This window comes from Triticum urartu, chromosome 4A (genome assembly GCF_056163025.1).
Source record: "Triticum urartu cultivar PI428250 chromosome 4A, HENAU_Tu73, whole genome shotgun sequence".
NCBI lineage: Eukaryota > Viridiplantae > Streptophyta > Magnoliopsida > Poales > Poaceae > Triticum > Triticum urartu.
Window position 1 is genome coordinate 291650779 of NC_141876.1, and position 19772 is coordinate 291670550.

Here is a 19772-nt window from a genome sequence, read left to right on the forward strand (position 1 = left end):
CAAACCTGACTAGTGGGGCCCGCATGTCAGTGGATGTGGCTTTAATTAAGAAGGTTTAAACATAAACCATGGATTAACTGGGTAGTGGGTCCCAGTGTCAGTGGCACAGTGTTTAGTTAGCGGGAGATTAACCTCTAATAGTGGCAATTAGCACTAATTATAACCCTACACTAATTCAGTCAAAGGCCGGCCCCACATGTCATGGACACAGGGGTGTCCCGCTGTGGTCAAAGTGGGTCAAACCCACCGGCGTTTAGCCGCCAGCAGGGTCAAACCCGGCAGAGGGCGTCAGAAACGCTCCTTTGACGACCATTTGAGCGGCGGAGCAGCTCTGCGGAACCAGTGCGCTGCGATGCATCGAGTGGCTACGGCGGTAGGTGCTGGGGTAGCCGGAAAAGTGGCCGGCGACGAGGTTCGGCGGTGGCAGCAGCTCGGGCATTTTGGGGTTGGTGCTCCATAGCATGGGAGGAGGCGCTGTGGGTGTCTACGGGCTCATGAGGTCGTGCTGAGCACGATGGTGTGCTCAGGAATGAGCTGCGGTGGCTGTGGCCACGGTGGCGAGAAGCTTGGCGGTGGTGCGCGTCGGTCTCCGGCGAAACAACGGCTACGGCGTGGAAACAAGGCGCAGAAGAGGGGGGTTTCGGGAAGGAGCTCACAGATAGTGTAGGGGGCGTCGAAGCGGTGAAGGCTCGGAGCAGATGGCATGACTGTGGTGATCTCGGCTTCCCGAGGTTGAAGACGACGATGGGGAGAGCGTTTGGGGGAGTCCCGCGGCTTGTGGATCATCGGGGAGGCGTAGAAGACGGAGGCGGACCACTTGGACGTGTTGGGGAGGCGAGGCAGCGGCTCTGGGCACGGCAACGATGAACAACGGCAATGGTGGTGCTTGGGTGCATCCGAGAGGAGAGCCAAAGGAGGGAGAGAAGCTCAGGGAGAGAGTGAGAGAGGTCTAGGGGTGTGCGTGGCTGCACCAGGGAGGGCCAGGGCGAAGCGGCAAGCGGGAGGTGGTTGGGGTCGCGTGCGCGCGTGCGGGGCACACGCCCTCCTGCCTACTGGCAGGAGGTGGAAGACGACACGGAGGATTCCCTGGTGGGCTGGGCCGGCCGGCTACATTGCTGGGCCGGTTGGTGTGCGCCAGGTAAGTTTGGCCAGAGTAAGTCCCTTTCTTTTTATTTCTGTTTTCTATTTTTTTCTGTAACTTTAGGGCTTTATTAAAAATACTAAAAACAAGCTCAAAATTGATGCAACTGCTTGAGGCTACCGTTTGGATTATTTCCAACAGCAAACATTTCAGTTCATGAATATTTGGACATCTAAAATAATATATATAATTTAAACGCCCAAATGCAAATAAGGTATGATTTAATATAGTGACCCTATGTTGTCCTAGAAAAATGTGAACCATTTTTGTCAGAGGTTCTAGACCAAGGCAAAGATGATGAACATTTTTGAAGGGCATTTCAGGTTCATTGAAAGAGTATTTTCGTAACCCTAGTTGGATTAAGTGGTGCTGGGGGTTTTTGCCATCCCCATTTCAACTTTCTGGGAAAATTAAACATGATGCAACACAAGATGCTAGCACTAGGCATTACCAGAACTAGGGATGTGACAAGGTTAGTCCCAAAAAATAATATAAAAGTGTAAAATAAAGCCCGTTATCATTCAAAATAGATAATATAATAGCATGGAACAATCAAAAATTATAGATACATTGGAGACATATCAACGCCCCTCTTCCGGTGTCAACAAATTCACACCATATTTCCTCCTACATGGTCACCATCCCACCTATGATCACTTACGTGTATTCGGATGCCTATGCTTTCCCAACCTCACTCACCTAGCGCCGCATAAACTCGCTCCCTGCTCTACTCCCTGTGTGCAACTTGGCTACCCGCTCGAGCATAAAGGCTACCGATGCCTTGACCTTCACACCTGGCGCGTCTACACTTCCTGAAACGTCGTATTTGACGAAGCCGTTTTTCCCTTCGCCACACCGGATCCCACAACCCCCCCCCCCCCCCCCCCGCACCAGATCCTGCTCCCCAACCTGCACCCACCCAAATCCTACCTACCTCGTACAATCCACCGCAGGTCATCCCGGGATCGCCGCCGCCGATTCCCGCTCAGCGCATCTCTCGGGCTCCCCCCGCCATGCACCTACCCCCACCACACGCCCCCACCGGCCCGCGCGGCTCGCCCGGGCCTAGTCCCACTCCGCGCCCAACCACGCCACATAGCCGCACCCCACGTGCCGCGACTGCAACCACGCGCGGCCCGTCTCCCGTCGCTGTCTCGCCCCCACTCCACCACGATCCTCCTCGGATCATGCACCTACTCCTCCTCACCCCTCCTCGGATCACGCGACCGATTCCCCCCTGGCGCGACCCTACCACTACCCTCCCCAGCTCGTTCTTCCGCCAACCCAGCCATGCCAGATCAGCCGCGTCTACCACCACGCGCCGTCCAGGTACAACCACTCGAAAACTTGCACCCCATGCATACACGCGCCAAGTCCGGGTTCTCTCTTCCCAAAACGCATGTTAGTCTCTCTGTTACTATGCCAATCAGCCACATTCCTTCCTCCTACCGGGCTGCGCTTAAGGATCCGAACTGGGCCGCTGCTATGCTTGATGAATATAATGTGTTGCGGAATGACACTTGGTCGTTGGTCTCTCGTCCTACAGGTGCTAATGTGGTGAGCAGAAAATGGATATTCTGGCACAAGTACAACACGGACGGCTCCTTGGCTCGATACAAGGCGCGATGGGTGCTCCGTGGCTTCACCCAACAGGCCGGGGTTGACTACGGTGAGACGTCCAGTCCCGTTGTCAATCCCGCCACCGTCCGCGTTGTCCTCAGCCTCACCACCAGCAGCTCGTGGCCCATACATCAGCTCAACTTAAAAAATGCCTTTCTCCATAGGCATCTCGCCGAGATAGTGTACAACACACAGCCCGCTGGGTTCATTGACGCGGCACGACCTCGGGACATGTGTCGTCTCAACAGGTCGCTCTACGGGCTCAAGCAAGCTCCACGGGCGTGGTTCTCGCGGTTCACTTCGTACCTCTACACACTCGGCTTCCAGGGCTCCAAAGCAGACTCCTCCCTATTCTCGCTTCATCGTAGCGCTGCCACAGCCTACCTCTTTCTCTATGTCGCTGATATTATACTCACCGCCAGCACACCCGCCTTTCTCCAGTCCATCATCGCCTCTTTCCACCGTGAGTTATCCATGACGGATATGGGCTCCCTCCACCACTTCCTTGGCATAAACGTCCACCACACATTCAGCGGTCTCCACCTCTCCCAGGAGTAGTATGCACTCGAGATCTTGGATCGCGCCGGCATGCTCAACTGCAAACCAGTTTCCACCCCGGTCAACACCACATCCAAACTCTCTGCCACCGACGGCCCAGCGTTCCACGATCCATCGCTCTATCACAGTCTCGCCGGTGCCCTCCAATACCTTACCCTCACTCCACTGGATCTGTCTTATGCCATGCAACAGTGTTGCTTGTTTATGCATGATCCCAGGGATGCTCACTATCAGATGGTGAAGAGGATCCTGCGTTATGTTCGCGGGACAACTCACCTCGGCCTGCACTTCTCCCGCTCCACCTCCACTGACCTGATTGCCTACTCGGATGCGGATGGGGCAGGGTGCCCGAACACCCGCAAGTCTACGTCTGGCTTCACGGTCTACCTCAGCTCCAACGTCGTTAGCTGGTCGTCGAAGCGCCAGACCACTATCTCCCGCTCGAGCGAGGAGGCTGAGTACAGGGGCATTGCCAACACCGTCGGCGAGGCGTCTTGGCTGCTTCATCTCCTCACCAAACTTCGCCGACCGCCATCGCGCGCCACCGTCGTCTACTGTGACAACATCTCTGCCATGTACATGTCGAGCAACCCCGTTCAGTACCAGCGGAAGGAGCACATCGAGATCGACCTCCACTTCGTGCATGTGTCGACCACGTCGCAGTTTGCCGATGTCTTCACCAAGGGGCTGCCTACGAGCGTGTTCATTGACTTTCGCTGCAGCCTCAACGTTGGTGAGCAGATGCTTCGGTTGCGCGGGGGGTGGGGGGTGGGGGTGTTGGAAACGTGACATGCACCCGCACCCATGTGTGCAACGAGGTGGGCCAAGTCCTACGACGACCACGCTCCCGCGCACATCGCCTCCCCCCAAGTAGCCACTCTCGGCCTTATCTTCGGTTTCTGTTGTAACGATAGGCCACGACTCCTTGTGAGCATCAGTGTATATAAAGACCTGTAACCTGTGATGATGAATATACAGAGAGGCTCCGACGCACCCCTACCTGGCATGCCAAATGTCGGATTCAAGGCTCTACAAACCCAAGATAGATTCGAACTCTAGGGTGCGTGAGAAGGACTCAACCTCCTCAGTCTTCCTACCTGTCGATCTCACAGCCTAGCTCGATGAATTGGAAAGAAATGGGACACATCAGTTTACCCAGGTTCGGGCCACCTTGCGGTGTGAAACCCTACTCCTGCTTTGTGGTGAATTGGCCCCGAGGTGGGCTGAGGATGAACTAGTATAGTGGGAGAACAACCCCATGAGGTGTGTTCTTGTGTTTATGTGAGCTGGTGAGCTAGGAGTGGATGCTCTGGATCCGGATCCCTCTCTATGGTGGTGGCTAGGCTATACTTATAGTGTCCTTGGTCCTCTTCCTTCAAAATGAAGGCAGGAAGGGATCCCACAACAACCAAATTCGAAGGGAGACAACTAGTACATCTTATCCTGATGAAAGGTGGTCTTCGCCTGCAAAGCTTCTGGTTGTGACGCCGTGGTGGGCTCGGCGACGACCTCCATCCTGCCATCCTGGCGGCCTTGGTCTTGTTGCATAGAAATGAAAACCTTTGGCTGATTCCTCGGGACTCCGCGCCTGCGCTTGCCTCTTTAGCACCAAAGAGGAAACTGTTGTACTGCGCCCGCTAGTGCCCGCCTGGCCTTAGTCGTCATGGCTTGCGTCATATGAACCTCACAAGGTGAGGGCTTGCATAGAAATCTCTGCTCCGCAGGAGCCAGCCTATGGAGGCCGCTCCTTTTGGAGGTCTTGTCACCGTTCGCCCCGCGAGGCTTGGCCCCTCGCGAGGGTATTGTGTTGTTGATGCTGAAGATGGGCCGTACCAGGCCATCGATGGAGCCACGCCATGGGCCGCAGGCAGGCAAGTCTAGGTACCCTGGTTTCTAGAACGTCGACATAAGAGATGAAGTTTCATTGCGTTTTACAATACAGAGCTACCGCCACCTCTTGTTCTTCAGCAGGAGGCCAGATCTAGAGTCCGTTCAGGGCTCCAGAGAGGGGGATTCGTCGCCATCATCATCACCGACCCTTCTTCATCACCAATTTCATGATGCTCACCACTGGGTGTGAGTAATTCCTTCATAGGATTGCTAGACGGTGATGGGTTTGGATAAGATTTACCATGTAATCGAGTAAATTTGTTAGGGCTTGATGCCTAGTATCCACTATGTTCTGAGGTTGATGTTGCTTTGACTTTGCTATGCTTAATGCTTGTCACTAGGGCCCGAGTGCCATGATTTAAGATCTGAACCCTTTACGTTTTCATAAATATATTTGAGTTCTTGATCCTATATTTCAAGTTATACGCAGCTATTACGTGTTATGATCTGCATACCCCAAGGTGACAATAACTGGGATTCTTTTTGGTGATTACCATAGTTTGAGGAGTTCATGTATTCATTATGTATTAATGCTTTGTTTCGGTTCTCTATTAAAAGGAGGCCTTAATATCCCTTAGTTTCCTTATGGACCCCCTCCCACGGGATGGTAGGACAAAATATGCCATGCAAGTTCTTATCATAAGCACGTATGACTATGTATGGAACACATGCCTACATTACATTGATGAATTGGAGCTAGTTCTGTGTCGCTCTAGGTTGTGATTGTATATGATGAATGTTATCCAACACAATTATCCATCACTGATCCAATGCCTACGACTTTCACATATTGATCTGTGCTAAGTTACTATTACTCCTGCTATTGTTACAATTGCTACAAAACTGTTACTGTTACTGTTACTGTTTCTATCGCTACTACCACTACCAGACTATCATATTACTATGCTACTGATCACTCTGCTGCAGATATTTAATTCTCTAGGTATGGCCGAATTGACAAGTAAACTACTAATACTTGCAAATATTCTTGGGCTCCCCTTGTGTTGAGTCAATAAATTTGGGTTGAATACTCTACCCTCCAAAACTATTGCGATCCCCTATACATGTGGGTTATCAAGACCTTTTTCTGGCGCCATTGTCGGGGTACATAACTCTATTTGTCAAGTAAGTTGGGATTTATATCTGTTGATCACTATGAATAATCTGAAGGATGATAGAACTAAGATCGTTCACTCTAAGATGAGGGGAGGTAAGGTACTGCCATCACACTCTGCACTTGATTCACCTTCTGTTTTAAGTAAGCTTGTGACACCTACACCTGCTATTAATTCTGATATGTCAAAGTAATTGATGATGCTACTTCTGCTATGAATGATGCTAGTACTCTGCTTGATGAAACTGTGCCACTAGGTGAATTTCTTGATGAAGAACTTGCTAAAGCTAAAGAATTTGAAAATCCCGAAACTCATGAAATCTATGATTTTCCTATTAGACCTAGCTCTCCTAGAATTGAAATGCGTGAGATACCCGATGACTATATTGTTGGTGAGGAGATAGCTAGAGAACTTCTTTCTTGTAATAATAGAGATGATATTTAAGAAATTACTATGTTAGCTGAAAGAAAAACCTCTGAATGTAAGAATAAAATATGATCCTAAGTTTGCTAGTTCACTTATCTTTGTTACTGATAAGGATTATGAATTCTCTATCAATCCTGAGTTAATTACATTGGTTGAATCTGATCCTTTCCATGGTTATGATCTGAAACTGTTGTGGCATATCTTACTAAGTTGAATGATACATCCACCCTATTTGCTCATGAGGAATTTTTTTGCAACTACTATATCCTTAAGTTGTTTCCTTTCTCACTAAAGGGTGGTACTAAGATATGGTTTAATACTCTTGCCTTACAAGATATGATATATTTCTTCTCTGAAAAATATTTTCCTGATCATAAGAAACAAGCTGCCTTATAGGAAATATTTAACTTTATGCAAATTAAAGAAGAGAATCTCCCTCAAGCTTGGGGGAGGCTTCTCCAATTACTCAATGCTTTGCCTGATCATAGCTTCAAAAAAATGAAATACTTGATAGCTTTTATAATGGACTAACTGATGCTTCTATGGACTACCTAGATAGTTGTGCTGGTTTTGTTTTCAGGGAACAAACTATTGAACAAGCTGAAGAACTATTGAAAAATATAATGAGCAATGATAATTATTGGACACTTCCTGAACCACCACGTAAACCAACTCCGAATAAGAGGGGTATTCTATTTCTCAATCTTGAAGATATACAAGAGGCAAAGAAATCTATGAAAGAAGAAGGTAATAAAGCTGAAGATGTTAAGAATTTACCACCTATCGAAGAAATACAAAGTCTTGAAACCCCGACACACGTAGTAATGGTAAATTCTCTTATAAGATTTGATGAAGGTGATATTCCTTACAACAAATCTACTAGTCAATGCTTGGATGAATTTGATAACTACATTGTTAAGCAAGAACATTTGAATGTGTACGTTACCAAGCAATTGAAACATAATGCCTTCATGATTGATTGTTTTAGTGACTTGACGTTTAGAATTGCTAATGATGTTTAAGGTCTAGGTAAACATGCATCCATGGTCCAAACCTAGTTAGAACAAGTTGCTAAGTCTCAAAAAGATTTGCTCAATGAGATGAATAATAATATGAATGATCATGCTATTAGAGTAATGACTAGAGGTGGTAGAATGATTCAGGAGCCACTTTATCCTGAAGGTCACCCTAAAATAATTGAACAATATTCTTAGAGAACTAATATAGGTGCACCTAGTCCATCCAAAAAGAAGAAGAAAAAGAAAAATGATAGGACTTTGCATGCTTCTAGTGAACCTGAAGTAGAAAAACCTCCTGAGAATAGTAATGATGTTTCTATTTCTGATGTTGAGACACAATCTGGTAATGAACATTCAGCTAGTGATAATGATAATGATGGTGTTCATGTATATGCTCAACCGGACAATGATAAAGAACCTGATAATGATGTTGAAGTAGAAGCTGTTGTTGATCTTGATAACCCACCCCTAAGAATAAACATTATGATAAAAGAGGTTTCATTGCTAGAAAACATTGTAAAGAAAGGGAACCATGGGTTCAGAAACCCTTTCCCTTTCCTACTAAGCCACCTAAGAATAAGGATGAGGGAGATTTTGAACGCTTTGCTGAAATGCTTAGGCAGTCTTTTTGCGTACTCATTTGACTGATATTTTGAAGATGGCCCCTTGATGTCTACTACGCAACCTTCTTCTTGTAGACTCGTGTTGGGCCTCCAAGCGCAGAGTTTTGTAGGACAATAGCAAATTTCCCTCAAGTGGATAACCTAAGGTTTATCAATCCGTGGGAGGCGTATGACGAAGATGGTCTCTCTCAAACAACGTTGCAACCAAATAATAAAAAGTCTCTTGTGTTCCCAACACACCTAATACAATGGTAAATTGTATAGGTGCACTAGGTCGGCGAAGTGATGGTGATACAAGCATAATATGGATAGTAGATATAGGTTTTTGTAATCTAAAAATATAAAAACAGCATGGTAGCAAGTAACAAAAGTGAGGAAAATCGTATTGCAATGCTTAGAAACAATCCCTAGGGTTCATACTTTCACTAGTGCAAGTTCCCTCAACAATGATAACATAATTAGATTATATGACAATCCATCAACATGCAACAAAGAGTCACTCCAAAGTCACTAACAGCGGAGAACAAACGAAGAGATTATTGTAGGGCACGAAACCACCTCAAAGTTATTCTTACTGATCGATCTATTAGGCTATTCCTATAAGTCTCACAAATAGCCCTAGAGTTCGTACTAAAATAAGACCTTAAGACACACATCAACCAAAACCCTAATGTCACCTAGATACTCCAATGTCACCACAAGTATCCGCGGGTTTCATTATACGATATGCATCACACAATCTCAGAATCATCTATTCAAACCAACACAAAGAACTTCAAAGATTTCCCCAAAGTTTCTACCGAAGAGTCAAGACGAAAACGTGTGCCAACCCCTATGCATAAGTTCACAAGGTCACAGAACCCGCAAGTTGATCACCAAAACATACATCAAGTAGATCACATGAATATCCCATTGTCACCACAGATAAGCACATGCAAGACATACATCAAGTGTTCTCAAATCCTTAAAAACTCAATCCGATAAGTTAACTTCAAAGGGAAAACTCCATCCATTACAAGAAGGTAGAGGGAGAGAAACATCATAAGATCCAACTACGATAGCAAAGCTCGCGGTACATTAAGATCATGCCAAATCAAGAACATAAGAGAGATAGATCAAACACATAGCTACTAGTACATACCCTTAACCCCAAGGGTGAACTACTCCCTCCTCGTCATGGAGAGTGCCGAGATGATGAAGATGGCCACCTGTGATGATTTCCCCCTCCAGCAGGGTGCCGGAACAGGGTCCTGATTGGTTTTTTGGCTACAGAGGCTTGCGGCAGCGGAACTCCTAATCGAGGATTCTTTTTGGGGTTTCTATATTTATAGGAATTTTTGGCGTCAGTTTCACGTAAGGGGGGGGGGGTCCACGAGTCAACCACAAGGACAGAGGGCACGCCCTCCACCCTTGTGGAGGCCTCGTGGCTCTTCTGGCCCAACTCTTTTGCTTCAAGGGCTTCTTCTGGTCCATAAAAAATTACCATAAATTTTCAGCTCATTTGGACTCCGTTTGATATTCCTTTTGTGCGAAACTCAAAAACAAGGAAAAAACATAAACTGGCACTGGGCTCTAGGTTAATAGGTTAGTCCCAAAAATCATATAAAATAGCATATAAATGCATATAAAACATCCAAGATAGATAATATAATAGCATGGAACAATAAAAAATTATAGATACATTGGAGGCGTATCACCCCTTATGCTCAATATATGAAATATATTGTCACTAATAAAAGAAAGATACCTGAAGCTGAAATCTCCACCATGCTTGCAAATTATTCTTTTAAGGATGGAGTAACTGAGAAACTAGGAGATCCAGGAATACCTACCATCACTACAAAAAAGGACACATCCGTGACATTTCGGGTCGAACGAATTTTTTTTCTATGATACTTATGACACTTCTATGACAATAATTGTGACAAAACCCGGTATCATCATAGATGTGGTGGGCTCCTACTTCTATGATATAAAATCATGACAGAAAATGGGCTTTTCGTCCTGGGCGGGCTGGAGACGCAGCTGCATGACATTCTTTGGGCCGTCCATGATGGAAAAAACCATGGTAGAAGCGAGGGCGAGGAAGATATCGGGGAGTTCCCCTTTACGGTGGGTGGTCGGGGGCCGAGCGATGCGCGTTTCTCTCGTACGTACGCGGCTATGTGCGAGGCGTTGGGCTCTAACTGAACACGAGTGATTGCACTGCAGGCTATGCGTTAGTGAACCCGAGCGATCGATCGATCCCTTGCTATTAACTGAACCTAAGTGATTCCTTCGCTACTGCTGCTAACTGAAGCCGATCAATGCTGCCTCTGGATGAACAGTGAGTGTTGTTGGGGACATTGGATGAACAGTTCCCGGTGGGGGGTTGGATGAACAGGACCTCGTGGTAGTAGAGGTCGTTGCCGCTAGATGAACAGTACCCCGATCGATCGAGCCGGTGGATGAACAGGACCCCGTGAAGGGCTGGATGAACATGACCCCGTGGAGGGCTGGATGAACAGTAGCCGGTGGACGGCTGGTTGAACAGTAGCCGGTGGAGGGCTGGATGAATAGTAGGCCATGGAGGGGTGGTTGAACATGACCCCGTGGAGAGGGCTGGTTGAATAGTAGCCAGTGGAGGAGCGCGCGGTGGAGGCTGGATGAACAGGAGCCCGTGGATGAACAGTCACATGTGGAGGCTGGAGGAGGTCGATGGTGGATGAACAGTTGCCCGTGGAGGCAGTCGATGGTGGATGAACAGTAGCCCATGGAGGCAGTCGATGGTGGAGATGAACAGTATCCCATGGAGTCCCGTTTTGCAGTACGCCACACCCCTCCAGATGAACAGGACCCCCGTTTCGACCTTAGCGCTCCAACACAAGTCAGTTTCCTCTGTTTTGTGGTACGCCACACCCCTCCTGATCAATAGGACTCCATTTCGACCATAGGAGGTGCGTTTCCTCCGTTTTGCGGTACGCCAGACCCCTCCCGATGAACATGATCCCGTTTCGACCATGGTCGGTCGAACACAAGCCCGTTTCCTCCGTTCTGCGATACGCCAGGCCTCTTTTCCATCAGCTGTTCCGTACAAGCCGGTTGGCTCCTGACGAACAGCACGCGTTCCGTTGCCTCCCGATGAACACGACGCATTCCGTTACCTCCCCATGAACACGATGACGACGCAGTTTCTCCGTTCCGACCCAGCCACAGCCATGTACACGAGCCCTGGCCATACATATGCGTGCGTAGGCCTTTGAGACCCCTCCCGTATGTATGTCCGTGGCCGTATTTACTTTCTTGCACCCTGGCTGCTGTACGTACGTGTACATGCTACATGCGCGCCTCTACTACTACACGTGCGCGCCTCTACATCGACCAGTATGTACGTACACGTTCCCGACCAGAATGACAACGGTACACATGCTTCGACCAGGTGGGTCCCGACTGTCAGGCACTTCCTTGCGTGCGAAGATGTAGCTGGTGGGTCCCAGCAGTCAGGGGGAAACGTTTTTTTATGAAATACGGTGGCCTGTCCGGTGGGTCCCTGCTGTTAGGTGGAGGAATCATTATTTTCCGCGTAATAAGGAGGCACTTCCTTGCTGTGGCCGTGGACCCAGCTGTTAGCCTCTCCACGTACAATACTCTTCCAATGGAAGTCGTTCCTTGAACACGTTAACCACGCCATGCCGAGAGCCCCAGGGCAGTGGATGATGGCGAGGCCTAGGAAGGGGACGACGCGGAGCCGGGGACAACGCGACAGTGGATGCCCGCGCGGAGAGGAGTATGAGGGTTCACTGGTTCGGCTTCGGTGTGAGGCTGCCGTCGCCGCAGAATAACAAGGGGTGTGGGTGAGTGGAGGGATGACCTGACTAGCGGTGGGAGTAGTAGGGGGCGGCGAGGCCTTCGTGGCAGCACAATCGGCCACGGGAGGCAGGAGCAGGCGGCACGACCGGTGCTGCTTTGGGCGGCTGGAGCGAGAAGACCATAGGTTGAAGAAGCACTACGGCCGTTGGATGGACATCGTACGGTCACTGGAGCTAGAATCATTCATATTGACTAAGTTGACAAAGCCCTCCATGCCCGTCAACTTAGTGGGCCCAAGTCATCCTCCCACTATGCTGGGTCCCAGCTAGTAGGGGGGTATTCATTTTTTTGTGCGTAATAAGGAGGCTCTTTCTTGCGTGCGAAGATATAGGTGGTGGGTCTGACCTGTCAACGGGTGAACGTTTTTTTCGCGAAATACAGAGGCCCTTCCGGTGGGTCCCAGATGTCAGGTGGAGGAATCATTATTTTGCATCTAATAAGGAGGCATTTCCTTATGTGCGGCCATGGGCCCAACTGTCGGCCTCTCCACGTACAGTCCACGTCCGATGGATGTCGTTCGTTGACCACGTTGACTACGCCGCGCCGAGAGCACCAGGGCGGTGGACGACGGTGAGGCCTAGGAAGGGAATGACATGAAGCCGTGGAAGACTCAATAGTGGTTACCCACGCGGTGGGGAGTACGAGGGTTTACTGGTCTGGCTGCCATTGCTGGAAAATAACAGGAGGTGTGGGTGAGTAGAGGAATGGCCTCGCCAGCAATGGAGTATGGTGGGGCGGTGCGTCCTGTGCGGCAGCACAGCCGACCGCGGGAGGCAGGAGCAGGAAGTCCCACCGGTGCTGGTTTGGGTGGCTGGAGCAAGAAGATCAGATATTCAAGAAGCAGCACGGCCGTTGGATTAATGTCCAATGGTCACTGCTGCTAGAATCATTTGTGGACTAAGTTAACAAAGCCTTTCATACACGTCAACCTAGTAGACCCACAAGTCAGCCTCCAAATCTGTCCCAAACAGCATACAACCCGAAATTTCTAGCCAGATTCAAATTAATGTAAAAACTAAATATACCTTAATTTAAATCCAATGAAGTTCCACCCACACAAAAACAATGAAATTTAAAATATCAAAATCCGAAAGAAAAAAGTATTTTGGAACTAATTGCCTGTTTTCTGTATTTTTTCATTTTACAGCCCATTTATTATTACTTATAGCCCATTTTCTGGGCAAAATGCATCACTCCTCATCTTGAAAGATTTCCGGCCCAGCAGGGTGTAGAAAAGCAAGTAGGCCTACGTTGGTTATTCTGCAAAAAAACAAATTAGCTGGGCTAGCCATTTTCAGAAAGGAAAAAACAAACTGGGCTGGTCATGTGCTAAACATAAGAAATAAAAGCCTGGGCTAGACGGGCCACAGCTCCCGCACAACCCAGTTGATACCTTCTCTGTCCCTAAAAAACAAAATTACTGCGCGCGCTGCTGGGTCCCTACTGTCATCCTCACCATGCATAGTCATCTCCTTATTCCTCTCGGTTGTTGACCATGTTGACAACACCGGAGGGCGGCGCCATGGCGAGTGAACCAAGGCGGAGGACGATGGTGAGGCCTCATACAGGAACGAACAGGAGCCGGGGAAGATGCGCAGAGTTTTAGGGTGCGATGTGGCCATGATGCGTGCGCGGAAGCACAGCCAGCCGTGGGAGGCAGGAGCAGGCGTCCCGCCGGTGCTGGTTTGGCTTTGGCGGCTGGAGGAAGAAGAGACTGAAGAAACACGACAGACGTTGAATGTCAATCCAACGGTCAAGGTTGGCACAATCGTTTGTTGACTAAGCCGACACCAAGTAGCATACTTTTTTATATATATAGGAAGAAAAGAAAAACTGGGCTCGTTCGCCTGGTAACATTCCTGAAGCCGTCCTCCTCCCAGGGAATGTTCGCCACATAAGTGACTAGCACCCTTGGTATTCAATCGAGAGGCCTTGGGTTCGAGTCCTAGGAACTCTCAATTTTTTCCTCCTTCCTTCCTTGCAAAAAAGAAAGAAAATCAAAGACTTGAGAAGGCGTACAGAACAAGCTAGTGTACCAGTAAAGAGACGTTGCTGAGTTTTAGAAAAAAGAGAGATGTGCTACTGTAGCTGGTTCGAATCCAAACCTAGACTATGACTATATATGGTGCTATGCTACTCTGCAAGTAATGAAACTGACATATCCAACGTTCGCTTCTCCTCTTCTCTACTTACTCTGCCTAGCATCAGAAGCTCTGGCCACGTCAACCATGTCCACTGGCTGCTCGTCCACCTGCTCTTCAACAGGCAACAACCAGATATGCGCCAAGTCTCCACCCGTACCATCGCCTGTGGGTCTCATCACACCCCCGCCGGCACACTCACCACAGCCGGTTGCTCATCGCAACCCCCTGCCGTTGGTGTGGTGCCACTGCTGCAAATGACGTAGAGTCATCCATCGCGTCTCAACCACAATCCTCAACCCTGGTCAAGTCTTCCACAAATGCCCAAATCATGGGGTAATAATATGTTTAAGTGTTGTTCTGCTGCTTTCAGTTGCTGATTTTTTAATAGTTTGGTTGATGATCTTCCAATTTGATTCGTGCAGAAAAGGGATGATTCGTGTGATTTGTATTTCTGGGAAGTTGCTGATGTGGAGGAATGAAACTATGCTGATTATTCGATTAGCCAATGAATCCCAATACCAGCAGGTTAGGGTGTTGGACAAGTAACCGAAGGAACGACAGAAGAGGAAGATGCAGAGCAGAAGGTTAAAGATGGAGTTCCACTGATCATGGCCAAGCAACAGCTGCTGAACGTCCTTGATAGCAATGAGGTGATGAAAGAGCTTGTGAAGATAATGGGCAAAATCGATGTGCTCTGTAGGATGATTGTCTCTTTATTTGCAGTGTATGTAGCACTCGTGATGTATTCAGTGGCTATGACATGAGCACTTTGCTGAAACTAGTAATGAATGAAACCTGTGTAGCAGACTGGGCGTAGTGTTGTGAACATCTAATGATTTCTATTAATGGAAATCGGGGGTATCCCCTTTTGCTCATAAATAAATAAATAGCAGAGGCCCTTTTGGTAATAAATAAATAAATTAGCAGAGGCCCTGTCAGGTCAGCTTTGTTCCCATTCAAAGACGTCGAGAAAATTGCAATCCAACTGCAAACTATGTCATCAAATTCAAGTTTCACAGCCAAATATGAGTACAACTAAACAACAATGTCATCATGTTTTACTCGTCATACAATCACCAAACACAAATCAACATACATAACAAGTGATGTTCTCACAGCAAAATACTAAACAACGCATTCATCAGGTTTCAGTTGTCATAGCAAACACAATTTCACATAGTAGAAAAATGTATTCTGACAGGCAAATACGACAAAAGCAATCTAATCATCATCCGCAGCAACAGCGTCAACATCTTCGCCATGCATATCAGTCTGAATCATAATTCCCCACAGTGTCATCTTCTTCTTCATCCTCAATGTCCTCGAACGTTGGCTTCTTCTTGATCAACTCTTGTATGTCCATAGCACGACAGGCAATCTTTTCACCAGCGTCATTGACATGATGGTTCTCAAAGATATTAGGAACATCCGTGGAATCTTGTACATCAGGAGCGGTGTAAGCATCATCTTGTTGTGCTTCATTAAACGAATTCTTCTGCTCAAACCTTTGCAATACTCTACAGTCATCGCAACGTGAAAATGTGTCTTCCAAGAAAAATATCTGTGTTGCTTGATTTGCCAAAATAAAAGGCTCGTTGGTCTGGTACGCCACCTTGACATTGATGGATTTGAAATAATCACCAGCTCTGGGTTTTGCGATCCTGGAAAACAGGTTATACCAACGACAGCACAACAGAACCACACATCGATGATCCTCGAAACTGGAGATATACTGCAACTGAACATTGTCTGTTATGTTAGCATACATTTTAGTTGTCACTCTGCCGTACGTATTCGTGCTCATGATGGCACTATTTTGTGTCTTCCTGCCTTCGTCGCGTGCAAGGGTGTTGTAGCGCACATCTCCAACAGCGCAAGATTCATAATGTCTTACCCGAGTATCAAGACCCATTGCTAGTGCGTAAAGGGCATCATCAACTGTCTGCCCATCCTCCCGCATATTCTTAACCTATGTTTAGAAAATAGACAAGCTGACCATCTTATGTACTCAATATATTAAAAAAACTGATAGTGCAATCCAAAATCTTACATGGCTCTTGAATCATTTCACAAATCCTGCCATAACCAGTTTGTCATTGTTTCTTGGATTTTGCGGCAGTAACTCGTTTTTGTAGATGCCGCACAACATAATGATTGCGTCAAACATCTAAATATATAAGAATGTGCTGCAAGTTTAGTAGATTATGATGTATAAGCTGCAGTACTTGGCACTTACTTGATATAAGGTAGTATCTCAGGACAGTTATTCAACACATACCAAACCATTTTGTCCAAATCTTTAGGTTTGTCCTCTTGTCGACTCTTCCCTGTAACTCGAAAAGAATAATCGAAGACATTGAGCTCGGGATTGCCTTCACCCACCTCTTTGCTAAGTTGATCAGCTATTTCAATGTATTTTAAGCAGAATGCCAATGCTTCTATAGCAATGTGGGCCTCTGCAATGGAACCCTCAGGTCTAGCTCTGTTCCTGACATAGCCCTTGAAAGTGCCTAGACGCCTTTCAAGAGGGTACATCCAGCCATACTGTACTGGACCTCTAAGTAGTGCCTCATCAGGTAGATGAACAACCAAATGCACCATCACATCAAAGAAGGCTGGAGGATATATCTTCTCAAGGTCGCATAGGATAGTTGGTATCTTGTCTCTAAGACGCTCCAAAGCATCTATCCTGATATTTCTACTACAGAGTTCCTCGAAGAATTGTCCCAACTCTGCAACTGCTCTGTATAAGTTAGGGAGGCCCAATCCTCTAAGGATAAGAGGTAAAACCCTTTGAAGTAGGACTTGGCAGTCATGAGTTTTCAACCCTTGTACCTTATTTCCATCTGCACTGACTCTCCTTCCAGGGTTGGAAGCAAATCCATGTGGGAATCTCACACGTGACAAGTCCCTGCAGAATTCTTTTCTTTTTACCTTGTCCAAGACGTACACAGCTAGTGCCATATCCCATGGTTTACCTTCATCTTGCACCTGTAAATCCTTTCTGATACCAAGATGTGTCAAATCAATCCTAGATTTTAAGGTATCTTTCATCTTGCCTTCAATATTAAGAAGTGTGCCGATAATGCTGTCACATATATTTTTATCGATGTGCATCACATCAAGATTATGCCGCAGATCCAAATCTTTCCAATACTCCAAGTCCCACAAAGTGGACCCGCGGGTAAACAATAATCTCTCTTCTGCCCTGTCACGCTTCCTTTTCCCGCTACCATTACCAGGATGGTTTCCTGGTGTAATATACCTGACCTTCTCTAATTCCACTTGCAACTCATCGGCGGTGAGCCTCTTTGGCGCATCACGGTTTTCATGCTTTGCATTGAACACATGTCTTCGGTATTTTGTAGGACGCGACTTGTCCTTGGCAAGGAAACAGTGGTGTCCAATGTAACAGATCTTGCTAACTATTGCGTATGACAGCGGATTCCTGTCATAGTGAACACATGCATTGTAACCATGTGTCGTTCGCCCTAACATAGTGCCCAAAGCCAGATAATCATAGATGCACCAAATTATAACAGCACGCAGAAAGAAACCAGCTGGTGAGCTACTATATAGGTCTCGGGTGAGAACACCCTTCCATAGCTATTGAAGTTCCTCCACAATAGGCTCCATGAATAAATCAAAATCCTTTCCAGGACTTTTTGGACCTGGGATGAGCAAGGCCATCATGTAGTTTGATTCTTTGGTGCAGACACTTGGAGGCATGTTGTAAGGGATAACAACCACTGGACACATGCTATATGTGGCGCTCTGGTGGCCAAATGGGTTAAATCCATCTGAAGCTAAGCCAAGTCTAATGTTTCTCGGGTCAGCAGCAAACTTTTTATGTTTCTGATTGAAGCTTTGCCACTCACTACCATGAGATGGATGGCTCATTACATTCTGATCTCTGTACTCCTGGTTCCTAGAATGGCACAGTACATCCTCTCTTGTTGGTCATCCGCTCAGATGTCTTCACCTGAAGAAAGGTGACCATAGCTGAGAATACTGACAGCTTATTTCCTGGGGTGACAACCATGTTGCATTGTGAAACAACCTCCACAATCTTGGTGTAATTGGAGAATGTCTCAGAACATTATGAGGAATCCTCTTCACAACATCGCCATATTTCCATCTTGATGATTTGCATTTCGGGCATTCACTTAAGTTGGCATAATCCTTCCGGAACAGAACACAATTATTCTTACAAACATGGATTATATCATATCCAATTCCAACTGCACGAAGGAAATTTTCATTTTAATGTAGGTGTGTGGCTATTCAGACGCATCTGGGAAAGATTTGCGGAAAGCAGCCAACATCGCATCGAATGATTTGTTGGTCATCCGCTCAGATGTCTTCACCTGAAGAAAGGTGACCATAGCTGAGAATACTGACAGCTTATTTCCTGGGGTGACAGCCACGTTGCATTGTTCCAACGTGCGGGCCCACCATTTTTCTTCTGCAGGTGAAAGTTCACGAAATGCACAGGCATTTCGTAGCATTGTTTCAATGTTGGTCAAACTCACTGGCTCCGCCGCCACCACCACCTCCTCCTCTTCCACCTGAGCATTAGGCAGATCAAGATGGTGATCTTCTGCTTCCACGTAGTCAGTAACATTGAAGTTCACAGCTTCACCATGATGAACCCACCTAGTATATGTGACCGACATCCCATACAAGTGTAGATGATTTTGCATAGTTGACTGGGGTCTTGTAACTGAATTCATACAACTGCTACATGGGCAGAGCACATCTGATTTCGGACCACTGTACTCAGCTCTGATAAAATTCATGAAGTTTCCAACCCCTCAAAATATGCAGCGGAGAATCTTTGAGTAGAAGTTATCCAAGTCCTATCCATCTGTTAGACATACAAATTAATTCTTCTACTAGATATCATAGGAAAAACATATATGCTTTTTTATGAAGTCCAGATAAAATACCTAGGTTGATGTCTAAAGCTATGGCAAGATATTTGGATGAGCAGATCTAAGTAACGAGATATATGTAATGCTAATTCAGCAAACAGATTTGAGTACTAAATTATGGCAGGCCATTTCAGCAGTCAATGAGGCCGAGCACACATCCATCGAATTATCGAAGGCCATCGCAGCAACAAATACCGAGTAAAAAATGGTGTACAACTATTTCACCTAACAGATTGGCTACTAGACCATGGCAATCTACGTCACTATAAATATATGGCAGGATATTTTAGCAACTAATCAGCTAAGGAGATTAAGTGCAGAACAGGGCAATGAAGCTTCTTAAGCAGAGCATATTGACTGTAAACTGCTTCGGCAGACAGTGAGATTAACAGCGTCTATTAGCTAACATTCAACGCTACACCGACATGCATGGGGCCTCAGTCTAGAATGCGC

The 19772-nt window shown here is 46.9% G+C and overlaps 2 pseudogenes; both read left to right on the forward strand.

Annotated features, from left to right (window-relative positions):
- Window positions 1-3319, forward strand: part of LOC147975623 (uncharacterized) — a 99242-nt pseudogene extending 95923 nt beyond the window's left edge.
- A 30-nt stretch (window positions 3320-3349) lies between these two features.
- On the forward strand, window positions 3350-4108 carry LOC147975624 (secreted RxLR effector protein 161 pseudogene; annotated as a pseudogene).
- Window positions 4109-19772: the final 15664 nt, after the last annotated feature.